The following is a 10,403-nucleotide window of genomic DNA, read 5'->3' on the forward strand; positions in this document are numbered from 1 at the left end:
CTGCATAAAGAGAAATTCTCTGGTCTTGATCCCCTATTTGAGTGCCAGCCAAGTCCGTATCCATGCAAATCGGCATAACCAGTGGTTCTAAGGCTAATATAAACAGCATTGGAGAAAGGGGACAGCCCTGTCGTGTAGATCGTTCCAAAACAATTGATTTTCAAGAAATATTGTTTGTAACAATACTAGCAATGATATTTGTGTACAAAATCTTAAACCATTTGAGAAAATTAGTTCCAACTCGAGACCGTGGAAGAACATTGAATAAGAATGGTCATTCAATTCTATCAAAAGCTTGACGGGCATCCAAAGAAAGCATTGCAGTATCCTTAGACTCAAGTCTTTCATTAATTATGTTCAAAACTCTTCTCATGTTGGAGAACATTATTTAAAGTTAGATTGGCTCATGCCACTTCTTATTTTCATATTCAAATTATTTCTTTAAATACATTTACAGCTAAGAAGATGCAAATGAGTTCCCAGAGGTCAAAGGATGAATGCTTTATTGCCATTACATTGTACACAATACAACGAGATCAGAGTTGATTTCTATGAATCAAGAATCAAAACAGAAATATTCTCATGGCTGGGCAGAACCGTGATTGAGGAGAGTCCTTTATAGGACCCAAAACTATGAGATTAGTTTTGATCACTTCCGAAAGGCTCAATCACTCACATGTCCACCATCATCTGGACCTCCTTCTTTTGGGGGATCTACAATTCTCTCTGGAAATGTGAACAACTTCACACCACAGGTTGTGTGCTCTTTAAGACAATCTTATGTTTTATAACGTCAGTTCTGTTGGACTTCTCAGAGAACAGAAATGGGAAAGATTATTTAAAGTTGGGCTAGCACATGTCTTTTCTTATTTTCACATTATTAATTTACACCTTTTGTGGATAGTACAGCAATGATGCAAGTCTGTTCTCAGAAGTCAAAGAACAAACATGTTGCACACAGTACAACAAGATCAGGAATCAAATATAAACAACATATCTAAGTTCCTCAAAAACAACAAACTCAACTTCAACATAAACTTTGCCCTCCTTTGTTTCTGGCTTGCAAATTTTCCCTTAACTCTCAAATTAAAGTCAGCCAACTCAGTAACAAGTCTTTTTTCCATGGACAGCATGGCAAATGCATTCAGGCTCTCATGGTGATTCGCACCCTCAGGTATGTCCATGCTCAGTGTGGTTGCTATGCCCTGTATGGAGTCTCCCAGGGCCTGGAGCACCAGAGTCTACGCAAACCTGTTGAATCATGTCCACAATCCAGTGGGACAGTCTGGATTTTCATACTGGCTGACCTAGGCATGGAGGAAGGAAGCAAGTGAACAGTAGATCCATTTCCCAGAATGCCCCTGTATGTATGTTTTCAGGGGCAAAACCATACTGCATGTCCAGCCTCTGCATCCCCTTACTGAGCAGCATAAATCTCTGGAACATTTTACACAGAAATTTTGCAATCTCCAACTGATTCTTGTTTCACAATTGTAGAGTAGAGGCTCAGAAACACTTTTTTGTTGCAATGGTTGTTTTTTGTTCTGTTTTGTTTAATATTATGGATTATTATGGAACAATATGAAGAAACATCATGTGATGTGAACAAATAGCACGAATAAGAAATCATTAGCCAACAAAAAACAACATTAAATACAATTTTATTGTAATTTTGAAATAATATTACATCCTCAATCAAAAGCATGTCATTCAATAGATTAAAAGTGATTTCAAAATGCATTTAATTCAAAGTACAGAAATAGTTCAGAATTATTGATAAGCAGTAAATTATGATGATTGTGTTGGATTCATGCACTAATGGATTCCTCATTGTTGGATTCATCCTCTGCGACAGTTACCAGACAAAGTACCAGGATCCTGAAACTAAGGCAGCTCAATAAAATCCCAACATCATTATAAAGTCACAGTAAAAGAGACATTTTTTTCTACTGTGATACATGCTTTCCATCTGCATTGACTAACTGAAAAAGTTACATCCACAGGAAACTTTCACAAGTAAGGCCAGATGTATCAGGGTGAGTTGTCGTCTTTCTCTTCTTTTCTAGGTTGAATTATCCATCTCAGGTTCGCGACGTGGACATTCTGAACCCTCAACAGATTGCTGAGCTGAAAGGAATGGGAAAAAAGAATGGATGAAATGTTGTTTTGTAATATTATTTTAGGATTCACCAATGTTTATATGTGTATATACATATATATATATATATATATATATATATATATATATATATATATATATATATATATGTTTTTTTTGTTTTGTTTTTCACATGATCTGCACTTCTATTGATGTAAAAAAAAAAAAAAAAAAAAGGGAAAAATGCGTGAACAATTTTCACTAAAACTGAGCCCCCATCTTCCCTGTCCAAGTGTCCTTGGGCAAGGTCCATAAACAGAAGTTTCTCCCGATTGGTGAATTAACCAATTGCAAGAGAGCTGACGCCACCATGAGTCACATTGTTTGTGAAGGGGTAAAAGTGAGTAATGTAAAATACAGTGAGGATGTGACAAAGGTTAAACTTTGTGACATCATTTAAACCAATTCTGAAATATTTGTGTCTGCTGTCATTCTGAAGAGGAGGTCTCAGCAGAACACATAGTGATGACGGAACAGTTTCAGACATCTGTCTTTGGGCAAACATTCACGTAAGCTGGAAATGACAAAAATGTGAGAGAAATAACTTTTTTTTGCACCTGTTGCACCAGCTGGGTGTGAAGAGCCAGCTCTGCCAGGTCAGCATCGCTCCGCATCTTCATCCTCACTGTCATCTGTACTTTGGCTTTTACATCTGACAACACAAAGACAAAGCATTTCAACACAATAACTTTTTTGAATTAATTAAGTGTATGTGTGTTCACATATGTAAAATATATATTTTTTTACCTTTATAACATAAAAATAGATACTCTGAGCTGCAATCTTCATCAATCCACTTGTGGTTTGACTGTTCAGCAATGCAGTATTGGTCCTTCTTGTTGTCTGGTTCACCGTCTTCAAAATTTGTAAAGGGGCTGCTGCTTTGATCAGACCACTCCCATGGCAATCGGTATAAGCCGATCCAAGCATTAGCTTCTATCACTGACATCAACATTGTATTTTCCTGACTGTTTTCGATCACCGCCAGATCGGTATGGTGTTCTCTGCAGTATTCCTCAGCTTTCTTCCATGAAAGGTGTTCTCTGATATAAATGTATGTTTTCTGACCGGTGAGATTTGTGGCTACAAGAAGAAGAAGAAAAAAAAAGATAATGTTTTAATGTTGCTGCAGCACTATATAAAAACCAGAGACAACTTCATGACAGACTGAAGTAGTGAAATGTTTCCTTTTACCATCGTAACAGACAAAGTGGTATTTGCGTCGGCAGGGTTTATCCGCCCATGTTTCATTAAGTTCTGACATGACACAGTACTGTTCTGCTGCATAGTTATTTGGTTCACCCTGACTCCAGTTCTGGTATCCAGTTGTACTTGGCTTTCCAGTTGCTGACCACCTCCAGGAGTTTTTCTCTTTGCCCATTACTCCCTTCCAAGAGTTTGGATCATCATGCATCCCGATCCACACATATTGATCTTCCAGCTGTGCTCGGTTTAACTTGTTAATATCATCTGTGCTTTCAAAGGTGGCCAGGTCAGTGTATTTCTCTCTGCAGTAGTGCTGAGCATCAGCCCATTTCATGGGCTGATTGATGTAGTGGTACTCACGAATCAGGAATGTGGAGCAGGGAGTGAGACCAAATCCTAATGAATAAAGACCACCAGAGAGAGACTTATGAAGACTGATGCATTTAAATAAATACATCCCAAGCAGGAAAAAACAAGATATAGCTGAAAACAACTTCATTTATATTTTTGTCAGTCAGTCATTGCCTATTTTACTGATGCAGTCGATCATTCAATCAATTGTTCAAGTCACTGGCTCTTTGATAATTTTATTGAAAGCTCATTGGATGGAGCATGCAGTCAGTCAATCAATCGTTTAACTGATGTTTTAGTCATTCAATAAATCATTCATTTATTCAAACAATCAATTGATTGTTTCATGAACCCATCCATCCATTCTTCTACATTGTTTTAAAGCATATCATGATTTTCCTTTGAAGAAATAAAACTCAAAGTGCTTCACAAATGATTGAAGCGTCACTCATGTCTTCATACTTTGTAACAATTTGTAACAAAAACATCATCAGCATTCAAAACTATTAACCTCCAAGTAGGATGAACTAATACGGCTATGTCTTTAAGTTTTCAGCGTCAAAATGTCTATTTCACAAATATCATGAAGTAGTCTGACTATTAGCTAACAATAATAATAATTTAAAAAAAAAAGTTACAAGTCATTCTTACCAAAAAAGGCCAACACTGGAAGCACTCTCCAATCCATACCTGAATTCACTGAAATGAAGGAAAAAAAATATATGGATAAAAGAGATGAATCAGACACGGAAGACTGCAGTTTGACAAGCTGTTAGTTTGTTTCACTGCAGATCACAGAACAGTTCTTTTCATTTCAGTATTCATCATGGGTCTGAAGATCATGTTTTCTTTGTTGAAACTTTAGGAATTTAATCATGTCTTGTGTTCATTTATTTATGTTCTTCTCTGCTGGATTATTCATATTTTTTCTATCTTATTGGTGGGCAGCCACATTCAGGCGCTCCAAGGAGCTGATGGAGGTCAAGGGTCTGGCTCAAGGACCCTCAGTGGTGATCTTCCCACTATGGGAATCGAACCTGCAACATCCTGATCCCAAATCCACTTCTCTAGCCCCAATTTAACATTAATTTCCAAATAAAACTTCTTTCCAGACTTTTTTTTCATGAGTGAGCTGTACTCTTTTCTTATTTGTGAAATTTTCTCCACCTCTCATAAGCAGTTCGTATGTTTCTTTAGTGCAGTGGTCGGCAACCTATGTAAAGTACAGAAAGTTTGAAATTCTGCTGTGAAAATATGGGATGAACTACATTATAGTCTAAAACAAAATACTAAATCATTTCCAATACACTTGTGATTTTACTCCACATATTATGACTGTAAACAAAACAGGAAGGTTAACAGAATTAGCTTGAAAGCATTTTCATGACACTGTTTTTTGTTACTGAAAATATATTGAACTGAGAGGGGAAAACACTGGGACTACAGTGAACCGAGATCTAAACAGATCGCAATCAAGTGTAAGCTGAGGCTCAAACAAATATTATACAGCACCAACAACAGCACAGTCATCTGAAACCACTTTTATATAGAAAAATCCAACTATATCACATGAGGAAAAACAGATGATAACAGAAGGGAAGAAGTGTTTTTCTTTAAAAAAAAAAAAAAAAAAAAAAAAACTTCTGCAGACCCAGAAGTAAAGATTGAGCAGTCAAAGAGAGCAATAATAAACATATCCTCATACTTTCATTTTCATTAAACATTCATGTTTAACTAATGCAGTTTTTTGCTCATGCTACAAACACAGATCTTTTCTCTCACCTTATTTCTTTTGAGCAGTTATAAATGCTCGTACTCTTGTGAAAATCCTCCTCCTGTTGCTTTGATGTTACCAAGTTGCTTCAACACATTTCTGTGTTTTTTTTAATTCCTAAACATTTGAAAATTGTTTTAAGCATCAATGAGAAGCTTTCTACACCCTCGGTGTAATGTTGCTGCTCTTCAGTCACATATCATATACACCTGTATTTAAATAGGCAAATGATGGATTTAACACAAGGTCAAATTAGTCCCCAAGCAAATGACGGCATAAAATATGGTAAAATATGTGCTTTGTTCTCAAACCTAATGTAAATGTAATGTAAACCAAGGCGTCTTTTAGAGTAAAATGATTTCAGCTGTTTCAAAGACCTGCGCTGTGTCAAATCATTATTTTAATTAAATGTCAATCTTTTGTCCCGTGATGGCACGAAATGCTTGACAGTGTTGACAGGATGGCTTTTACTGTATTAGTCTGTTTGTTCTCTGCGTTTTTCCCAGCTGACTGATTTATTCCAATAATCTTTAAAACAGGAATAGTTAGTTTTTTTTTTAAGTTTATTAACTTGTTTCTGCAGATACGAAAATGTAGTTTTTCCTCAACAATTTTGCCTGTGCTCACTCATGTGGTATTGTTTTGATGTAGTGTCCAAAACAACACAGACATGTAACACATAGACACACACAACTGAGCTGAATAGAAGGAAGATGGTTTAACCTTTTAACTGTCACAAGTAAGGGGTGAAGTGAGATCGACAGACAGCAGGTGGTGAGTCAAAAAACTCAAAAACTGAATCTGATCGGACTACTGAGTCAAAAACTCTCTTTGCTGAAGAACAGTTGGAAGTGGAGGTGAATTACATTACCGGCAGACAAATGTCTTAATCCAATGATCAGTCGAGGGCTGTGCAGAATCATAAGCTGGGTTCCCATTATACTTCTTCGCAAACGAAAGGAGAAATTTGGAAAATATAATACAAAACATTTACAATGCTGTCTTGCTCATTCTCTGTCAGAAGGCGCCACCAAAGTTAACCCATCTCTGGCAGGAGTGGAAAACTAACCTCAATGAACAGACGGAGTTTTTCCTACCTGATCCATTTCTGCCTCAGTTGTGACGTTGCTGTTGTGACATTTTCTGATAGTAGCAGCCAGTGCCAAAGCTAACACCTCACCTCCCATTTAAAAAACTCCTAATATTGAGCACCAAGAGGGAAGAAAAAACCCAATCCCACTCTGTGGTGATGATGAATATGGTTTCTAATAGGGAACATGAGCTGGGTTTTAGACCATCATGAGACAGGTTAGTTTTTCCCTACTTATGATGTGTTGTTGCACTATTACACACTCAACAAAAATAAATAATAAACACTTTTGTTTTTGCTCCCATTTTTCATGAGATGGACTTAAAGATCTAAAATTCATTCCAGATACACAATATTAACATTTCTTTCAAACATTGTTCACAAATCTGTCTAAATATGTGATAGTGAGCACTTCTGCTTTGCTGAGATAATCCGCCCCACCTCACAGGTATGCCACATCAAGATGCTCATCAGACACCATGATTAGTGCACAGGTGTGCCTCAGACTGTCCACAATAAAAGGCCACCCTGAAATGTGCAATTTTTTTTTGCTTTATTGGGGGTCTGGGGACTCAGAACCAGTCAGTATCTGGTGTGACCACCATTTGCCTCATGCAGTGCAACACATCTTCTTCGCATGGAGTTTATCAGATTGTCATTTGTGGCCTGTGGAATGTTGGTCCGCTCCTCTTCCAAGGCTGTGCGAAGTTGCTGCATATTAATGGGAACTGGTACACGCTGTTGTATACGCCGGTCAAGCACATCCCAAACATGCTCAATGGGTGACATGTCCGGTGAGTATGCTGGCCATGCGAGAACTGGGACATTTGCAGCTTCCAAGAATTGTGTACAGATCCTTGCAACATGGCGCCGTGCATTATCCTGCTGAAACATGAGGTGATGTTCATGGATGTATGGCACAACAATGGGCCTCAGGATCTCATCACGGTATCTCTGTGCATTCGAAATGCCATCAATAAAATGCACCTGTGTTCTTCGTCCATAACAGATGCCTGCCCATACCATAACCCCACCACCACCATGGGCCACTCGATCCACAACACTGACATCAGCAAAGCGCTCACCCACACAACGTCACACACGCTGGCTGCCATCTGCCCTGAACAATGTAAACCGAGATTCATCTGTGAAGAGAACACCTCTCCAACGTGCCAGATGCCATCGAATGTGAGCATTTGCCCACTCAAGTCTGTTACGGCGATGATCTGGAGTCTGGTTAAGACCCTGATGAGGACGACGAGCATGCAGTTGAGCTTCCCTGAGACGGTTTCTGACAGTTTGTGCAGAAATTCTTTGGTTATGCAAACCAATTGTTTCAGCAGCTGTCTGAGTGGCTGGTCTCAGATGATCTTGGAGGTGAACCTGCTGGATGTGGAGGTCCTGGGCTGGTGTGGTTACACATGGTCTGCGGTTGTGAGGCCGGTTGGATGTACTGCCATATTCTCTGAAACGCCTTTGGAGACGGCTTATGGTGGAGAAATGAACATTCAATGCACGAGCAACAGATCTGGTTGACATTCCTGCTGTCAGCATGCCGTTTGCATGCTCCCTCAATGCTTGCAACATCTGTGGCATTTTGCTGTGAGACAAAACTGCACATTTCAGGGTGGCCTTTTATTGTGGACAGTCTAAGGCACACCTGTGCACTAATCATGGTGTCTGATGAGCATCTTGATGTGGCATACCTGTGAGGTGGGACGGATTATCTCAGCAAAGCAGAAGTGCTCACTATCACACATTTGGACAGATTTGTGAACAATGTTTGAAAGAAATGTATTGTATATTTTTGCTGAGTGTACATTGCACAGACTTTTAATTTTTCAAATCACTTTATTTATTGATTTGTGCCTCTTCTCCAGCACCTTGAGTTTCTGCTGTCATTCTCTGGAACATACAGCGACCGGTCCCGGTAATCTTGGAAGGGTGTGGGGATGCACGGGCCAGCTGACATTAAATATGGGGAAAAAGTGTTTTTCACACATTACTCATCGTGGACATGCTTCACTTTAGTAGAGAGCAGGTCATAGGCTTCATTGTAATGCATTTGAGCACATATAGTATACATACACGATAATAGCAACATAGTCAACTAGGCATAGGCAACGAGTCAAGAGAAAATAAAACAAACAGTAAGAGACAACAAATGAAAAGAAAACAGACGTGTAACCTGGATAAATGACATAATAAAGGGAACAACATGGTGTCTTTGGGGATGCTGGACATTTGCATGAGAAAAACAAACAAAATTCAATAATTATGAGATATATGCATATGCTTTCAGGTTAAGTCACAAGTCATGGAGAGGAAGAGCTCACTGACAATCTGCTTCATGGTTCTTCACTTTCTTATGATGAAGTTAAATCCATGCTAAACGCCTGGTTTTATAGAATTTGATACTTGAGCCTTTTTATCATATGCATCATATGTTTCCATCTTTTTGAAGTGCAGACTATCTCTGAGCTGCATAGAATGCTTTTTTGGGAGTGGATGCTTTCCGTCATCGTGGAATTAGGCTCCTGGCCAGGACAGTTGTGAAGGCTGCTCAGTCTACTTGGCATTGTGATGGGGAGAAGTCTGTCGGAACAATGTCAACACAAGGTGTTACAGCTGAACACCTAATTATGGACTACATCGGTTGGTACTTCTATTGAACATCAAATATTTATTTAATTTTCTTTTGTTTGTTTATTTTTCAAAACAATAAAAGCACATGTGATAGTCAGTAATGCAAAATGACAGGGCCCAAAACTGAGCCACTATCATTTAAAGGTAACAGTCTAAAATATACATTTTGATTTGCTGTGATTTAAATGTCTAACGAAACACATTTTGACCTACACTGACGAAATATACAGGTTGTCTTCACAGAAACTCTTCCAAGTAAGGAGAGAGGTCTTATGGTGAGTTCCCATCTTTTTCATCTTTTGTGGGCTGAGTCCTCCACTTTAGACTCAACACAGTGATGTTCTGGATTTTCAGGAGTTCACGGAGCTGAAAGAAATAAAGAAAATAATAAACAAAGAATCAGAAAATGTTGTTTTTGAATGCATCTGGAATTTGTCTCAACTCAGAACGTTTCTGTCACGGTCACTGGCAGAACCCAGCGGCAGACTCTCAGGCAGGTGTGAGGTGTCTAGTTCAAAGAGTTTATCTAACAAGGTCCAGAGCAGAGGAATCACAGGGGCAAGTCCAAGATGGAGTCCAGTGCAGATGCAGAAATCAGTCAACTGGGAAACAGGAGAAGCGATGAATACATGGGAGCTTAAAAACACAGTCTGGTATTGACACATTGAGGGAGACACAGACACAGACAAACAGGTGATGCACGTCAGACTAATAAAGACACATGGAGGAAAGAGCAGAAGGGTAAATGAGCAGAGACGAGAGAGGTGGGACAAAATAAAATAGGAAGTGAGACAAACATTACATCACTGTCAGTTAATCTACAGCACTATTATACATTGCTCAAAAATTTCTAGGCAAAAGTATTTTCACTTAGTTACTGCATTTAAGTGGCTTTTATGAGTCTCTGTACCTTATCTGTGTTCAATATTCTGACAATATTTGACTTTTATCTCCTACATTCAGTTATCCTTCTCTTTATTCACATACAATCCTATAGGAAATTGATCACTAATTAACCCCAAAGACATTTTTGTATGTATGTAGATCATCAGAGAGAATATCTATGAAAAATAGAAACATTAAAAAAAGGGCTTGTTTTCTATGAAGTCTTCTGATTCAAAACAAAAATACAAGTTGAATAATGATCTGTGTCATTGCAAATGATTAAACCTAACCTA

Source organism: Salarias fasciatus, chromosome 11 (genome assembly GCF_902148845.1).
Source record: "Salarias fasciatus chromosome 11, fSalaFa1.1, whole genome shotgun sequence".
Taxonomy (NCBI): domain Eukaryota; kingdom Metazoa; phylum Chordata; class Actinopteri; order Blenniiformes; family Blenniidae; genus Salarias; species Salarias fasciatus.